This window comes from Crocodylus porosus, unplaced genomic scaffold, assembly GCF_001723895.1.
Source record: "Crocodylus porosus isolate Cpor-Errol unplaced genomic scaffold, CroPor_comp1, whole genome shotgun sequence".
NCBI classification, from domain to species: domain Eukaryota; kingdom Metazoa; phylum Chordata; order Crocodylia; family Crocodylidae; genus Crocodylus; species Crocodylus porosus.
In genome coordinates, this window is record NW_017728931.1 from 19,067,548 (window position 1) to 19,085,207 (window position 17,660).

At 45.3% G+C, this 17,660-nt stretch overlaps 1 long non-coding RNA gene across 1 annotated transcript in view; it reads left to right on the forward strand.

The window, feature by feature from the left end:
* LOC109316341 overlaps nucleotides 1-17,660 on the forward strand; it is a 28,928-nt gene continuing 11,268 nt past the window's right edge. The window contains exon 1 of the long non-coding RNA XR_002102816.1: nucleotides 1-46. This is a non-coding gene — a long non-coding RNA (uncharacterized LOC109316341). The remainder of the gene's footprint in view (nucleotides 47-17,660) is intronic.

Here is a 17,660-nt window from a genome sequence, read left to right on the forward strand (position 1 = left end):
GGCCCCCCTCCACCAATCCTGAGCAAGATGCTGCTCTGGAAATTGGGTGGGTATTTTCTTTCCTTTCCAGGCTGCAGCTGCAGCCCTGCTGGCCCTCCAGGCTGTAAGTCCTGCCTCACTCCTTCACACTTTCCTTTCCTACTTCAATGCCCCACTGTCCTGCATCTTTGTATAGAGCTTTTCCTTGGGTTCACAGCTCTTAGACCTGTATCTATCATTTTCTTCTCCAGATCTCTTCTCCAAAACCTCTGTCTTCTGTCAATCATTGGATTTATTCATCTATCCATCAGTTGTCAGCTCTATGTTCCCCCTTACTGGAGGGAACATAGAGTCATCTAACTAGTGTCCAGTTTAATACCCTTACTTTAGGCAGCTGGAACAAATTATACTACTTTGGGAGTAGACACATTTACTACGCAAAAGTGCAAAATGATAGAACTGGACTCTAAGGACAGACACCCTTAGAGGGTGTGGGGAGGGTGTTCTGAGGCACTGTAATTACAGCATGTTGGAGCAGACTCAATTGAGTGTGCTAATTAGCATGCTTCAGCAGCCTCGGTGTCTCATGTATCAGCATTCCTGTGCTTCAAAATGGTGGCAGGGGTGCTTTAACTAAACCTTGTTCAATGACCTTTAGTTAAAGCACCCCCACTGCCATTTTGAAGCTCAGGGACTCTGATACATGAGATGTTGTGGGTGTTTTAATTAAAGCAGCCCTCAGAGGTACTCTAATTGAAGGAGCCACCCCTGGAGCACATGTAAAAATGCCCTAAAGTTGCAAGCTTAAGGAATGAGAGACTGGATAAGCCCTGTCCCAGGCATCTTTTCTAAGTAACTGAAAATAAATCAACAGAAATGATTATTACAGTAGATGTAGGAAAACAAGTAAAAGATAGACTGATAATGGCACCCCAGGGTATATTGCAAGGGCTAGTGCTAATGTACAGTATGGGCTAGACTGACACTTCTAGCAGTGATTCATAGGACAGGTTTACCTGTCTTTTCAACATTGTGTATCTGTCACTGCGTAGTATCAGGCTAAGACCATGAAGAATGTAGAACTGTTGTACTAGCATAATCGGAAAGGGCATCTTTTATTTTTTCCCCCTCTAAAACAAAGTAATATGGAGATGCTTCTCCCCAAAAACAGCAGAAACAAAAGTAATTTTTAATGATAGTCAAAATTCTGCCATAATCTTAACACAGCACTGCATTTATAGGGTAACAGACAGGAGGCAATTACAGTGCTCTGCATGATGCTTCAATAATTAATGTGGATGTAAGGCTGCATAGACTTTATTCCTTAATAATAATTTAAATTAAGGGATTTTCAGGACGAGTTTTGTAGATGCCATAGTAGCCTCAGTGTATCAGGCACAATGCATTATCCTTTGAAAAGAATTGGGAACTGTGTTTATTTCCCATTCCCCCTCCTATTCTAAAACCCACTCCAGATGTTACATTTGTTATAAGTTAAAAGTGAGTTTAGCATGACTTTTTTGTAACTTGTCAGACTTTCAGGCAAATTTTCCCACAATAAATACCACAAATCCACAACTAAATGTACATGTGTGCTTTAGAGAAGTGCCTGATTAAATGAGCAATGCCTTTGTGGTGCAGAAGCATTTCGCAACAGTTGTAATATCTGGCATGTCACTCTTAGCTCAGTAAACTGGGTCCTCCAGCTTCCCTGAATACAGAGGACAGAAAGAACAAGGGAAAAAAGGCTTTTGGCACAAAATGAACTGGGCATGCTGCTACTAGCATAAGAGAGAGAGAGTGATTTTCTCCCCCATCCCCAAACACAGCCTACCCTTGAGTGCTCTGCTCCATGCTCAGCCGTCTTTAGCTAGTCTTGGAGACAGGCTGGTGTAGGGAACACTGGGTATATAGCTCCCTAGCAACCCCAGCTGGCAAGTGGGTACAAGAACATGTGCTGCTGTTTTACTCTAAGTCAAGGTAGGCCCTTTGATGCAGTTCAGCAGCAATTTCTGTCATGCAACACATTGCACAGAGCTCATTGCAAGACAAAATTAATGTCGGGAGGGACCCTAAGATAAAATATTTATAAAAATTATGCCAGACTTCATAGCTTTACTGCCCTTTACTATAACACAACAGGATTTTTTGTGTGCAGGAGCTTTCTGCATGCTATTAATTATGTGACAGGATCTGGGCAGCAAATAGCTGTTTTAGAGAAATGTATTGGTGTTCCAGCTTATCACCTTCATATTTGCACATCTCCAAACATTGTTCCAACTATTTTTTCCTACAGCAGAGAGTGGGAGGTAGCTTACCTGTCTACTATAGATTAGCATTACAGCATAGGTTGTAATTATAAAAACAGTGCAGAAGTTCAATACATCATTCTAACCTAAATCAATCTCAATTGAGTGTACCTCACACCAGGTCTATCTTAGATCACATGCACCATTTTTAAACCAATCTGAACTTGTGTATGGTTATTGGCCCAGCTCAATCTACATTCACTTAGACCTTTCTAAGTGTAATGTCTGTATGTACCCATATTTACTGATACATCAAATATCCTAGGGTCCAGAAAGCACTTGAACTGGTTTTATCCATCTCTGCAATTTTATAGATGGGGAAGCATGGACCCAAACCTTCTTTTGCCTAAAGATGTCTAAGTCCCCTTTACATGTCAAACTGTAAGCAAAATGTAGGGCATAAGTGCCCTAACTTCCAAGCCATTGACTAGACCAGGGCTATCCAACTGGTGGCCCATGGGGCCCAGCAGCTATCTCTCCCACTGCTATGCAGTGGGGAACGGCTTGGGATGAGGTGCCTGAGGTGGGAGGGAAGAAGGACCTGGAGCTCTTACATGAATAGGAGAAGGTTTAACAGGTGACAGTTCCAAGCAAAGTAGGGTTAAAGGCCACACGATGTGGTTCTAAGCTGCTGGTAGCTTAAATAGGATGGTCTTAGTAAAGGTCTTAAATGAAAAGTGAAGGTGGAGGAAACTTGCAGTTCCTGAGATTGAGGGGTGGGGGATTGGGTGGTGTGTTCTCATTCAAGTGCAGATTTAGTTGCACCTGAGCTTCAAGTAGGAGCACAATGATAGGTGGGTAAGCACATCATGAGCTCCAGACCCTACCTTAAGTGGCAGGGGGTGGCAGAAGGGGAACCACAATGGAGCAGTGGGAGAACACCTCTCCTCCTGTTCCCACCTCCACCTTGGCACCAGCTCCAAGGGGGAGGCACTGCATAGTGGTGATGCAGGAGTGGGTTTTAGAAAAGGGCCTTCTGGGAAATGTTGTGGGGGAGTGTTTTGCTGTAGGGAGGGAAGATTTCACCTAATTTTTTTGCCACTGAAAACCATTGGATTTTTGGCAGGTGCATCTGCGGCAAAATTGAGGTGATATACTCCCTTAGCTGTAGTGAACCTTTAGCTGCTGCTCCTGCTCTGCTACTGCTGCTTTTCCCCTCCCCTTTGCCAGGGCTTGCCAAAGCCAGGGACTTTGCAGAGAGGGTGAAAGGGGAAGAGAGAGCCAGGAGGGAGCCTCTGGCTTCTTTACTATTCCTTCTATCCAGGACCAGGAGACACACAAAATGCAGGTGCTTCCTCAGCCTGACAGGGGGTTTTCAATACAAAAGCTGGCATCCCAGGCAGCTAGGCTGAGCTCACTGGGAGCCTTACAACTGCACTGCAACCAGCAAGTCTTAGGCCTGTCAAAGAGCTGGTACATCTGGGCTTTCCTCAGCCATGACTGTGTGTGTGCGCACAGTAGCTGGTGCCTCCTACCCACCTTTCACCAGGAGATCATTGGTCCTGGCACTTACAGGGATGATGCGCCACCAGCAGTCCCACCAGGCCTCCCTACCCTGGAAAGGTACAGTTTTAGTGGTCATGCCCAGGACCTGGGTTTTCTCCTTCTCCATAGCCCCAGCTCATACTTCCAAGTTTGTCTTGGCAGAGGAGCGAGCTCAGGAGGGATATGTTCTTTCCCTGCTGGCTGGTGATGCAGTGAGTGATGTGTCCCCTCCAGCTGTGAGTGGGGCATTAAATGTTTTTTAAAAAAATTAAAAAAGGAAATAGGTGCAGACTGAGTGAGGAGGGTGGCACTCAGTCCATCTGCAGGTGGGGCTTGGGGAACCCCAGCAGTTCACTTTCAAGGACACCAGCTGTTCCACCAAACCAGGATCCAAGCAGTTGCGGTGGGATGTCACAACATCCCCAGCAATGCTGAACACCTTCTCACTTGGAACACTGGTTGGTGGACAGGACAGGTGTTGCCGGGCAACTGTGGCTAGATCCTGCCACATCTGTCTACGGCTTGCCCAGTAAGCTAAGGGGGTCACTGTCCAGTAGTTCCACATCCTTGGTGAGTTAGGATAGCCACCTGTCTGAGGCTGGGGTCTGGTGCATTTGGAACTCAGCATTGAAACCAGGCCCTTGGCCCACATTGGCAGTGGCTGGCATGGAGGAGACTGGCTGGTGCTGGTGCTGGGAGTGCTAGCATGGGAAAGTGGATTCCCCTCTGCCACGTCCCTTTGCCTTTGCCCTTCGGCCTCCCTGACTTTGTTGACCAGCACCTGTTTCCACTGATCGAGGGTTTTGGTGCTGCCATTGCACATGCTCCCTTTCATCCTTGGGTCGCATGTGCCCGCCACCATGTGTACTGTACTGGACCGTAAGGGATCCAGCCATCTCCTGATGCCCTCCTTCAGCTGCCTCACCAGTGCCTGCACATCTGGTGACAGCAGCCTGCCCCAACCAGGAACACTGATCCCCTGGAATGTCTCCATTTGATTCTCAAATTCTCTCACTACGGGGATCATCTAGCTGAGGGGGGGCATCACCAGCACTAAGGGTACGGTGACCTTGAGGAAGGGCTTGAGGACCACCAAGATTTGGGAGTTGGTACCACTCAGCTCTGTTCAGAGGGCCACTGCTCCCAATCTCCCCAAGCAAGGCCATCTCATGGATGGCCTTCTGTTGCTCCACCAGCCTCTCGAGCATCAGGTATGTGGTGTTCCACCAAGTCTCTACATCCTGTATGATTCTGTGCTGCAGGATACTCAGCTCTGCCTGTTTCTCCCACAGCATTTTCCCACCCTTGATGCTGCAGTGGAAATAGCCCACCACCTTCCTGCATTTTGAAATCAGCTGGTTGTAGTGGTAGTGATGGCAGTGCTATCACCAGCAGCCCTGTCTCCCTCCAAGGCATCCCTGACTATCAGGTGCAGCCTGTGTGCCACAGAGCAGATGCCAACTAAGCTGGTATGATGGACAGCCATAACCATATTGGCCCCATTGTCGGTGACTATGAACCTGCAGGTGAGCTCAGCCTGCCCAACAAGCCACCCATGCATCATCCAGTGCATGGCCACCATGATCTCCCTTGCTGTATGAAACTCATTCAGCAGCTCAGTTTGAAGGAGAACCCACCGATGGCCTGACTGATCACACCAGTGCCCTGTGAGGGAGAGGTAGGCGTGATCACCACCCCGGCTGGTCTAGATGTGCAAGGTGAAATGCAAGACTACCTGTGGCCCTGCCTTGCACAGCTTCTCCTCAAGTACTCCCTGCATGCCTCATACAGGGAGGGCACCAGTGTCATTCTAAAGGTGGTGCATGTGGGCACTTGGTAAGATGAGACTACAAGTGGCATGAGCTGCCTGAACCCTGGCTGCTCAACTAGGGAGAAAGTCTGGCTATCTAGAGCAAGCATCTCCCCAGTGGTCTGGGTGATCATGCTTACCTTGGGAATGTACCTTCCTCTGTCTGCATTTTTTCCCCACCGCTCCAGGGTGGCCTGCCTCTGCTTTGGGGAGGCAGGGGATTTGGAGTGAGTGGGGGACTTCCCTTTCTGCACGCTCACACTGGTGCCGGGCTGAGCAGGAAGAAGGGCAAGGGGGTGTTGCCTTCTGAGATGCAGCAGCATTGCCATGGTGGTGATGTGTTTTACCACCTTGCTCTGGCTGATCTGCCTTCAGCAGTGCTGGCAGATAACAAACCTGGGATCATCTGTCAGCTGAAAATGCTCCCACACTATGCTACTCACCTGCTCCTGGGTTGAAGGTGGGGATGCTGCCTTATTCCCCTCCTCAACAGGCTGAGGCACAATAGTAGGAGAAGCTGCTTCAGCTGAGCCACTTGCCTAAGCATCCACAACCTCAGTCTCCTCTAAGGTGCTGCTTTCTGGAAAAAGAGACCTGGGTCTAAGGGAACTTTGAGGGGTATGGAGCAAAAACTCTGATTCTCCCTTGGTCCACAGAATTGCTTGAGCCAGGGTGCTCAGGTCCCCTGGTTCCAGCTGTAGCTCCTCCTCTGACAGTGGGAAGCTCACACTGGGCAATGACATTGGGGTGGAGGAGACAGTGATTCTGCTGGTGGTGCCTATTTTTGGAGTTAGGGGAGGTGGTGCAGGTGCAGGGATATCAGGTACTGGTCCCAGCCCCTTGCTTCCACTGGCAGCAGAAGCCTCATGGCTGCTTGGGAAGAGGATGTGTCTATGTTTGGGGGTGGGGGGAACTTGCAGCTCTAAGTTTCCCTCTAGCCCCTCTAGCCCCTCTCCCTCCCCTGCCATTAGATCTGGCACCTCCCTTTCTAACACACTTCATATTAATGTTTCCTGGTCTGGAAAAGGTGTGTGTGTGTGTTGTGTTCTTCTTTGATCTGGTCCTGTTCTGAATCTGAATGTGTGGCTGGCTGACTAGTTCTTTTGTTCTTCTGTGTTGTCTTTAGTCTCTATGTAAACTATTAAAACTAACTATAAGTAATAATATTAATAACTAATGTAATGACTATACAATCTTTTCTATGAATATCTGAGTTTTCGTCTTCTATGTGTGTGTGAGTGTGTGCAATGTGTGCTTCCCTGCACAGCTATGGATTGCACTGCCAGGGAAAACTCTGAGCTTTCTTTTTTTAAAGTATTGCAAAAAAAAAGAGAACAAATATAAATTGAAAGAAATGAATTGGATAAGTATTAAGTAAAGAGATTCTAAGCTAAGATAAGATAAGCTATGCTAAGCTATATCCTCTCCAATCATTTCTAAGAACAAAAAGGAACAGACAACTGACTGACTAGGAAGCAAACCAGGCAGTCCAGTACCTTTCTGACACTGTTGCTAACTCAGAACCAGCTCACAAAAGGCACAGCAAGCCTGCAGACAGAGGCTTTTATGCTGTTTCTATGTCCCTCCCCCCCAGACATTGTGATTAAACTAACAGGGTTAACTACCTTTCCCAGGAGAGAGGGCATTTAATCCAGATCTACACCTAACAGACTTGATGCTGGATGACAAGATCTTTCTTCTCTTAAGGCTTCCATCTCAATTACTTTATATTATTTATTAGTGGCCCAAATTAAGACATTTTGACCATAAGTCTTGGTTGAGATGGCAGTTTCATGACTAGATGGTACATTCTTATGCAAAACAGTACTGTATTTGCTTGAATCAAATTCAATCCTGAATTTAAGACCACCCCCCAATAATTATTCTATATATGGAAAATGGATACATTTGTTAAAATTTTTTGGGTATAGAATCTAATTATTGGATAGTTGTCTTAAATTTGTCCATGTCTTCTCTCCCAGCACTACACCAGGGAAAGCAGTGGCTGGGGGTGGTCAGATGGCCAGGGGGTGTCATTGGCTTCCTTGTCCTCTGTCCCTCCCCACTTCTTCCCCTTGCAGCCTTGTCCCTGCCCCCCTCCCACATGCCACTGGCATCCCCTCACTCACAGCTCCTGACAGCCTCTGCCCCTCCCCTTCCACTTCCCACAATCTTTGTCTCTTCCCCCTGCTCCCCAGCCTCTGCCACTTTCCCTTCCCCCTTGCTGTCAGATGCTGCTGGGGCTCTATTCCTTCCCAGAGCACAGCACATGGAAGCACACCCCCTTCCAGCCATGCAACAATATTAGCACTGCTGACTAGCCAGGTGAGGGACAGAATTTCCATGGGCTTGGAAACAGCTGCAGGTGTGGGTTAGGTCCCAGCCTTCTGCCCCAATTCACTGGTGGGGCAGCTAGCAGTGAGCTAGCTGCTAGCTTCCCCACCAGTGGATGGGGCAGAGGGCTGGGACCTGCCTCCCCTTCCCCCCTGCAGCTCTTTCCAAGTCCCCTGCCCCAAGTTGGGGAGCTGGGGCCACTCCCTGCTTCTGTGGCAGGGGGACATTGTCCTTGGCCCAGCAGCAGGCAACCCTTGGGGGTCAGGGTGCAATGTCCTAGCCCCAGCTCCATGCCAGCCCCTGGACTAGCACCCTGGTGATGGCAGGGACTGGCAGGGGTGGCAGGGGCCTAGAGCTCCCCCCAGTGCTGGAAGAAGCTCATTGCAGGGCCCTAGGAAGTGGGAACAGTTTGCTGGCATTAGCAGCAAATCTGCTCCTGCTTCTCTGCATGTGTAGACACCTGCCTGGGAACATTTGCTTGTAAGTAGTTTACTTACAAGTAAACTGATCCCAGATCAAATGCATGTGTGGACACACCCAGTACTACTCATTAAGCATTTACAGCTCAGATTTTCATTCACCTATGCCATTTCAGGGCAAAAATGGCCTTCATCTTTGCCCTCATCATTCACTTAGGAAACTTTATGGATTTTTAGCAGCTATGGCATTATGACAGTCCTTGTTGTCATGACATGATATCCTAATTTGGGTGACTTCTTCCCTGCTCCAGTGCCCCCACCCTCTTCCTTCTTTAAAACTCAAAATCTCTTGTATTTTGAAACTGCATTGTAACATGTGTTGAGTCACACACTGCACAATATTCCTTGACTTTGACATTGACTGTATTCTATTTCTCTATCTAAAAAACCCCATCCTCATAAGTTTAATGGTGGATACCACTACCAAGGCAATGGTATGCCTATTTGGGCCTGTGCTGAATGTTACTGTGCTATTTCCCAGGCCAGTCATTTATTTCCCATTCTTTAGGAGCCAGAGGAAAAATATATATATACTTTTTAATTGCAAAAGTGTCAAATATATTTTGGTACCCAGCTGAGATTACAGCTATTTTCTTGAACCTGGATCGCTGACGAATGACATGCTATACAGCTCTTTTTATTACTCCATGAGAACACTGAAATGTGTTTCTGTCCATTGTGGAGGCTTGAAAATAAATGATGCATTATCCAAGACATCAACATGAAACTTGGGCTTCTGTTCATTCTGTGGTCTTACAGCACACTGCTGATACACATTTCTAAGGTGTTACAGTAAGAGCTTGTGCATGCCACAGTTGATTTGTACTTGACCTGTGATGCCCAGTCCATTTTATTAAACTTTTACTAAATTTATGACTGGATGAGAGAACTGTAAGTAGATTCTTGGCTGATACTTCAAGTACATTTTTGAAAGGCTGCCAATGTCTAGAAAAGAGGAGACTGAGAGGGCACTTAATAGCAGTCTTCAGCTACCTGAAGGGGAGTTCAAAAGAGGATGGAGGAAGGCTATTCTCCGTGGTGGCAGAAGACAGAACAAGGAGCAACAGTCTCAAGTTGCAGCAAGGGAAATTTAGGTTAGATATCAGGAAGACTTTTCTCACTAGGAAGGTAGTAAAACACTGAAACAGGTTACTCAGATAGATGATGGAAGCTCTGTCCTTGGGGGGGGTTTCAAAACCTGGCTAGACAAAGTTTTGGCTGGGATGATTTAGTTGAGGCTGATCCTGCTTTGAGCAGAGTGTTAGACTAGATGACCTCCTAATGTTCCTTTCAACACTAACTTCCTATGATTCTATGAGTACTTACCCATGTTGTGGGTGACCCCTCTTCTGTGTGAGGGGTATTACTCCTGCACCTTTCACCATCTGAAAAGAGTCCTGCTTACCAGGATATCAGTTATTTTGTGAGAAGTTGAAGTACTCAGGTCTTCCTGTTGCAGCTCTTCACCTTTACAGGGAATAACTGTTTACTGAGCCAAGGTGAGAAAGTGACTCTACAGCAATAATTTTCCATCAGGGTACCAGAACACCCAGGAGTGTAATGAAATTCTTTTAAGGGTGCCGCAGGTACTGCACAACATTAGCAATGCAAACATGTACACATGATTCACAAGATAATCTCAGAGATTTCAAATAAGAATCCACAGTGTCAAGAACATTCTGACCTGTTGTGGGCTTTCTGAGGTCTTTGCAACAGAAGAATTGCAGTTATTGTTCCATGGTTGAGAAACAAATGAAAGCTCACACCTGGCATTTTTTGAGAGGTGCTTTGGCTCTAATAAGGGAACCTTTGTAAAGAAGAAGGTTGAGAACCGTTACTCTACAGCAGAAGTCATCAACTTATTGCCCACAAGCCAGATCTGGACTTCAAAGGGATTGGATCTGGCCTGCAAAAGTCAGATCTGGTTTACATTTTACTAAGGGCATGTTGATTCCCCAGACATTTGATCCAGTCTGTATTTTGCTTATGGTATGTCCATTACCTTCAGCTGCTCTGGCCACTGCTACAGCCTAGTTGGAGGCCTGCTCTTCCTTACTGCAGTGTCACTGTTGCTGGAGCTGCTGAATGGTGGCTCACTGTATCAGCCAGGTTGCATGCTGCTGCAAAAGGTTTCCTCCCATTGATCTACACCAGAGTAGCTAGGGTACTCAGCTGGGAGGGCACAGACTTGGATTCTAGTTTCTGTTGCAATGACTGAAGACCTGATGGAGTAAGCAACTCTGGAGTGTGAGTAAGGAGGACAGAATCTTGCCTTTTATGAAAAGATGTACCTGGAAGCAAGTAATTCCACTCATTCTGAATACAAACACACAAAAACATAATTCTACATATTCTGAGCACAGGCCAGATTCTAGTGTCACTTATGTCTAAAAGACTTTTGATGGAGTTACGCTGCATTATACTGATGCAACTAAGTCAGGTCTGAATCTAATCTGTAGCACAACCATCCTGTAGGATTCAAGTAGATTGCTAAAAACAAAGTGAGTTATAATTCATGAACCAATTTCTGCTGTGAAACAAGTCTAAATTCAGATCAGCTCTGACAAATTCCCATGATTTTCTCTGGATATAAATGAGCTGAATGGAGAGCAAACATTTAATGTATGCCTATGAAAGAGTGGTACTAAACTTAGATATACAGAACTAAACAACAGCTCAGCCACAAAATCCATATAACTTGCTGAGCAATACACTTTAAGAGTGTCTATTTAGTAGTCAGATACAAAGGCAGATTTTTAAATGAAATTATTGTAAAAAAAGGGAAGAAGTTCTTGGCACAAACTGAAAGCCCAGAAAGGCAAGGGAACATCAACATCCTGTTCTTCAATTGACCCTTCTTCCCCTCATTCTTGCTTCTGCTAGCAACATGAACTAGGAGATGTTTGGGCCAATTATGAATGATCAGCCTTTTTCTGAATTGCATCCTGACTGTATATTGTTTAAATCTCCCTTTGTCAGTGAACATGTTATGCTGGACTGTGATAACTAAATACTTCATGTTAAGGCCTTATAAACGTGAAATAATAATGAACCAAAAAACTACATCAAAGCTTTTAATTTCATTCTAAGTACTTCATTCTCACACTCAGAAATTCTTATCAAAGATGGGCAGATGTCACTTTGCCTCTGATCTGCATCTACTTCACAGATTTGACTTCAAAACAGTAGACATATATCATAGGTTTGCTGAGGCTACACCACACTTACATTTAAAATCACAGTTGGGCCATGTAATTATTTCCATTTCTCCTGTATTTACAGTTGTTAGTATAAGAGATCAGGAGTTAGACATCATGCAGGTAAGTATAATTGTAATATTCAAATGTGATCAAGAAAGATGAAGGCTTGCTTACAATGGGGGGAAAAAAGCATCAGAAACATTAGAAAGCTTTTAGACTACCTTAGGATTGGTTTAGAGATGTAATTATAAATCAGATAGGTTCAGATTTTAACATTCAGATATAAAGTACAATGTTAAATATATGTATATATACATTTGCATCTGGAGTGGGCCATTAAATGGGCCATTTCCTGACTGACAGTTGTAAAACGCAAATCTGGGTTTTAATCCAATACTTCCCAGTATTTTGGAGAGTGTAAGCATTGGTGTCAGCTCCATTTCATGAGGGATACTTCAGTCAGATACAGTTGTAGAAAAGATCTGTAAATTTGCTGAGCAGAGTGAACATATGTGAGGGTCAAACAGCATGACTCTGGCTTGTATTGCTCAACTAAGCCTGTCCTGAATCATGACATTCTTTCCCCAGATCTGCTCTTCATGCTATGGTTCCCTAAGTATTCCTATGTACCATTTGATGGGATTTAGGCCCCTTGGGAGTTGAATGAGGAGGTAAAGCAGAGAGAGACTTACCTGATGGTGAAAGCCAAGTGAAAAACTAGAGCTAAGTTTTTTATAGTCATAAAGCTTCCCATTTTGCAGTCTGAAAAGGACCTCTATTTAGGCAAGGGGCTGGGAAAGTTACATATTTTATGAGTTATTTTAAAAAAAGCAATACTATAATCACAGCCATTATAAATGACTATTTTAGTGTGATTTTTAAATAAACATTCCAGATAAAAAGTCTGGAAAACCTTCTAGCAAAAATTAAGAATCAGGATTTCATGAAAAATAGGGGTTTTTGCCCCCAAAATGATATTTATCAATGGCATGTATTTTTCACTTAAGAAGTGCTTTGTGTGTTGTTCTCAAAAGACCAAGGAGTTAAACTTATACAATGATAAAGCGTATTTAGTACCTAGCCTACAGTTCTGCTGTTCCCTCCTGCAGTCCTCCAGCCCATGTAACAACTTATACATAACATTCTTAAAGGTATCCACTAGGGCTGTATGAAATTTTGCTGGCCGTTTCATTTCAACACTGTTTCAACTCATTTCGAGGTCAAAACAACAAAATCAAAATGAAACAAAGGGCTTCAAAACAGCCTCAAAACAAAATAAGGCTGGTCAAAATGTTTCAAAAGTCAAAATGTTTCAACCATACCACTGCAGATGGGAAGTCAGTCCAGCTGGGCTGAGTTCCCATCCCCAGCTAGATTGGGCTGGGCAAGGAAATCAGCCCAGCTGGGCTCAGTTCCCTTCCCCAGTGCCACCATCATGCTGGCGAAACTCAGTCCAGCTGGGCTGACTTCCCAACCCCAGTGCTAGATTGGGTGGGTGACAGGATCTAGCGCCATGGATGGGAAGTCAGTCCAGCTGGGCTGACTCCCTGGTCCCAGCCAATCTAGTAAGACATTGAAACAAAGTTGAAACTGCCTCACTGTTTTGATGAAGCAAAATGGAACAGTTGTTTCAAATTGAAATGAAATTTGATACAAAATGCTGTTCCATCGAAACCTCGAAACTCAAGGTGAAATGGAATGATGCCGTTTCACACAGCCCTAGTATTCATAAGTCTTCCCCTGTTACATGTCACATATCTCCATATAATACTAACATTGACAGTTTAGTTCAGGGGGTGGCAACTTTTTTGACCAGACTGCCAAAATCACCCCAACTTCCACCCATGGCTTGACCTGGGGGAACTGCAAGGGGCCCAATACTCATTGCTGGCCTTGGCTGTATGCATGCTTCTGGGTGGACAGCAGGGGAGAGGCTGGGGTTGCACTGCCCCAGCAACTTTCCTGCCATTTATTGTGAGCCACATGTACACCTGCCACCACCAAAAAGTCAGTACCAGGGCTCCAGAGCCCAGTGCAACTGTTTGAAGTTTCCAGCCCAAGCTCTGGGCAACTGTAGGAGGCAGCTAGGAGGCTGCAAGTGGCTGTGTGAGGCTCCACAGCCCCAGCACTGGCTCTGTGGCAGATGTGCATGCACCTCTGGATGGACGGCAGGGGAGGAGCCAGGGTTGCGCCTTCCCCACCATGCACTGTGAGCTGCACATGCACCTTCTGCCCACCATGGAGCCGGTGCCAGGGCTCCAGAGCCCAGCTCAGCTGTTTGTAGCCTCTTGGCTGCCTTCCACAACTGGACCAGGCTCTGGGGAGCTGTAGCAGGTGGCTTGAAGGTTGCAGACAGCTGTGCTAGGCTCCACAGCCCTGGCACCAGCTCCATGGTGGCGGCAGCTGTACACATGCTTCTGGGTGGAGGGTGGAGGAGGAGCCAGGGTTGTACTGCCCCAGACTCCTTCCCAGCCATGTGCCCAGAGGTGTATGCACAGCTGACACAGACTCAAAACTGGTGCGGGGGCTGCGGAGTCCCATGCATCTGTTTGCAGCCTCCCAGCTTCAGCTGGCCTGGACTCTAGGAAGCTGTTGGCAGAAGCTACCTAGAGTTTGGGTCAGCTGTGGCATGCCAAGTAAAATGGCCTCATGTGCCATGCTCTGGCATGTGTGCCATGGGTGGCTGATGCCAGGTTTAATTCAACTTATATTTAAAGCACATTTTAACAGGTATCTATTAGTCTTTGTATTAGGTTTTTAGCTCTAAGTGATCTTCCTAGTTTGTTTGCATTCTTAATCCCTATTGGTTCAGTTCTTTGGTTTTTATGTTGTTTGTTGTTAGCTCTGTTTCCTTTGGTGAATCTCATGATGATGCTTCTTTTCTGCCCTATATGAGCTGCAAGTGTCATCTGTTCCTTTTTAACACCTGTCCTTCTAGTGTGGCTAGTATAGGATCTGGAGCTACTTGATGGGAAACTAGTGCTTATTGTTTTCCTGTTCATCCGTCTGAAATAAGCACTGTATCTTTGTTGGGCAGTTGTGGTATCTCCCTGGAACCCCTTTCATAGTACTGTTTTTATTGTTTTTTGTCAATTTTTTTAATGTTTTCATGTCTTGCTTTTCATTCTGATGAGCATTATCCACAAGATTTGGAAACTTAGTTTTGAGTTTCCTGTTAAGCAGCATTTCTGCTGGGGACAATCCATGTTTCATGAGTGTTGCCCTGTAATTTAAGAGTGACACATAAACATCGGTGTGTGAGTCTGTAGCTTTTTTCCTACAATTTCTTCACTATTTATATTCCATTTTTCATCAGGCCATTGGATTGTGGCTATTTAGGACTTGAAATGTTGTGATGGAATCCATATTTGTTTGCAAACTCTTTAAAATCAAGGCAATTGAATTGAGGTCCATTGTCTGTTCTAACAATTTGTGGAATCTCATGTCTAGCAAAAATTGATTTGATGTGAGTCATGACATCATTTGCTGTTGTACTTTTGAGAAATACAGTTTCAGGATAGTGTGAATAATAATCCATCGCTAATACATATTTTTCCTGCATGTATGAATTAAGTCAATGCCCATTTGATACCACAAAGCTATGGACTCCTCCATGACTGTCATGGGCTCTTTTTTTCACTGATCTGTACTTTAGGCACATTGTACCAGCCTTTACAGCATATTCTATGTCATTATTTATTTGGGTGAATATAGTGCACCCCTTGCTTTCCTTTTGCATTTTTCAGTGGCTAGCTGCCCCTCATGTATTGTGTTTAACATGTCTGTTTTTAGCACTGCTGGAACAACAAGAGTATACCTGCTTGAGTCATGCTTGCAGGGAACCAGTGAGCAAGGCCAAAGCAGAAACAGAACTTAGGCTGGCAACAAAGATTAAGGGCAACAAAAAGTACCTCTTTAAGTAAATAGGGAGCAAGAAGGTGCAAGGTAACATAGGACCGCTATCGGATGGACTAGGGCAACTCATAACAGATAGGATGGACAAAGCTGAGCTTTTAAATTATTTATTTGCATCTGTGTTCCTAGACATGGCTACAAACACGCCTCCCAATGAGACATTACTCTGGTGTGAGAGAGATACCAATCCACCAGCGGTTAGTGCTGACCTTGTGAAGGGGCACTTGGAGCGGTTGAATACATTTAAGATGGCAGGACCCAATGATCCTGGGTACTAAAGGAATTGGCTGGTGTCATAGCAAAACCACTGGTGAAACTGTTTGAGCACTTGTAGTGCTTAGGACAGGTCCCAGAAGACTGAAAAAGGTCCAATGTGGTCCCTATTTTCAAGAAGTGGAGGAAGGAGGACCTGGATAATTATAGGCCAGTTAGCCTCATCTCTATTCTTGGCAAGATCTTAGAAAAATCATATAGGATCATATTTGTGGGGGGCCAGTGGGTAATACAATGTAAAGGAGCAACCAGCATAGGTTTATAGCAGGCAGATCCTGTCTGACTAACCTGGTCTCTTTTTATGACCAGGTCACAAAGTGCTTAGATGAAGGAGTAGTGGTACATGTTATTTGCTTGGATTTTTAAGAGGCTTTCAACACAGTATGCACCCAGTTCTTACAAATTAACTAAGTAGCTGTGATGTGTATTTTTTCACAGTCAGGTGGGTGAAAAACTGGCTTATGGGAGCACACCCCGAGGGTGGCGGTGGATGGGTTGGCTTCTACCTGGAGAAATGTGGGCCTTGGTGTCCCCCAAGGCTCCATTCTTGGACCAGTACTGTTCAATATCTTCATCAGTGATTTGGATGAGGGTGTAGAAAGCACTCAGTCTACATTCACAGATGACACTAAACTATGGGGTATAGTAAACACACTAGAGGGTAGGGAGCAAATTCAGGTGGATTTAGATAGACTGGGGAAGTGGCAGATCAGAATAGGATGCAATTTAACAAAGATACGTGAAAAGTGCTGCACCTAGGGAGAAAGAATCACCAATATATCTATAGACTGGGAAGTACCATTCTAAGTAGCACAGCAGTGTAAAGGAATCTTGGAGTCATAGTTGATGCAAAAATGAACATGAGTCACCAATGTGATGAGGTAATAAGTAAGGCTAACCACACTCTTTCCTGCATTTGTAGGTTCATCATGAGCATGTCTAGGGAGGTGATACTTCCCCTCTACGTGGCATTCATGAGGGTGAAGCTGGTGTTCTGCGTCCAGTTTTGGGCACCGCACTTCAAGAGGGATGTGGATAACTTGGAAAGGGTTCAGAGAAGGGCTACTTGTATGGTTGAGGGCCTGCAAGTAAGGTCCTATGAAGACAGATTGAGGGACCTGAAACTCTTCAGCCTACAAGAGGTAGGCTGAGAGGTGATATTTTGGCTGTCTACAAACTTATTGGAGGGTGGGGTGTCAGCAGGGAATAGGGGATACTTTGTTTACTAGGGAGCCCCTCCAAGTTCCTAGAATTAATGGACATAAACTGAAGGAGAGTAGATTTAGATTGGACATCAGGAAGAAATTCTTTACAGTGAGGGTTGCCAACATATGGAATGGGCTTCCATAGACATAGACACAGACATAAACATAGACTTCAGGGCTGGAAGGGACTTTGGAAGTTCATCGAGTCCAGCCCCCTACCCCAGGGGCAGGAAGTCAGCTGGGGTCACAGGATCCCAGAAAGATAAGCATCCAAATTTCCCTTGAAGGTGTTCAATGTAGGTGCATGAACCACCTCCGCTAGCAGGCTATTCCAGACAGTGCAGAAATTCTTCCTTATGTCCAGCCTGAAAAAGTCTTGCTGGAATTTATAACTGTTAGAACTTGTCATCCCTTGGGGTGCTCTGGTGAACAAGTGTTCCCTTAGATCCTGGTGGTCACCCCTGATAAACTTATAGGTGGCCATCAGATCACTCCTGAGCTTGTGCTTTTTCAGGCTAAAGAGCCCAATGGCTCTCAGCCTGTCATCATAAGGTCTGTTTTCTTGACCTCTGATCATGTACATGGCTCTTCTCTGGACTCTCTGAAGTTTCTCCACATCCTTTTTGAATTGTGGAGCCCAAAACTGGATGCAGTACTCCAGCTGCGGCCTC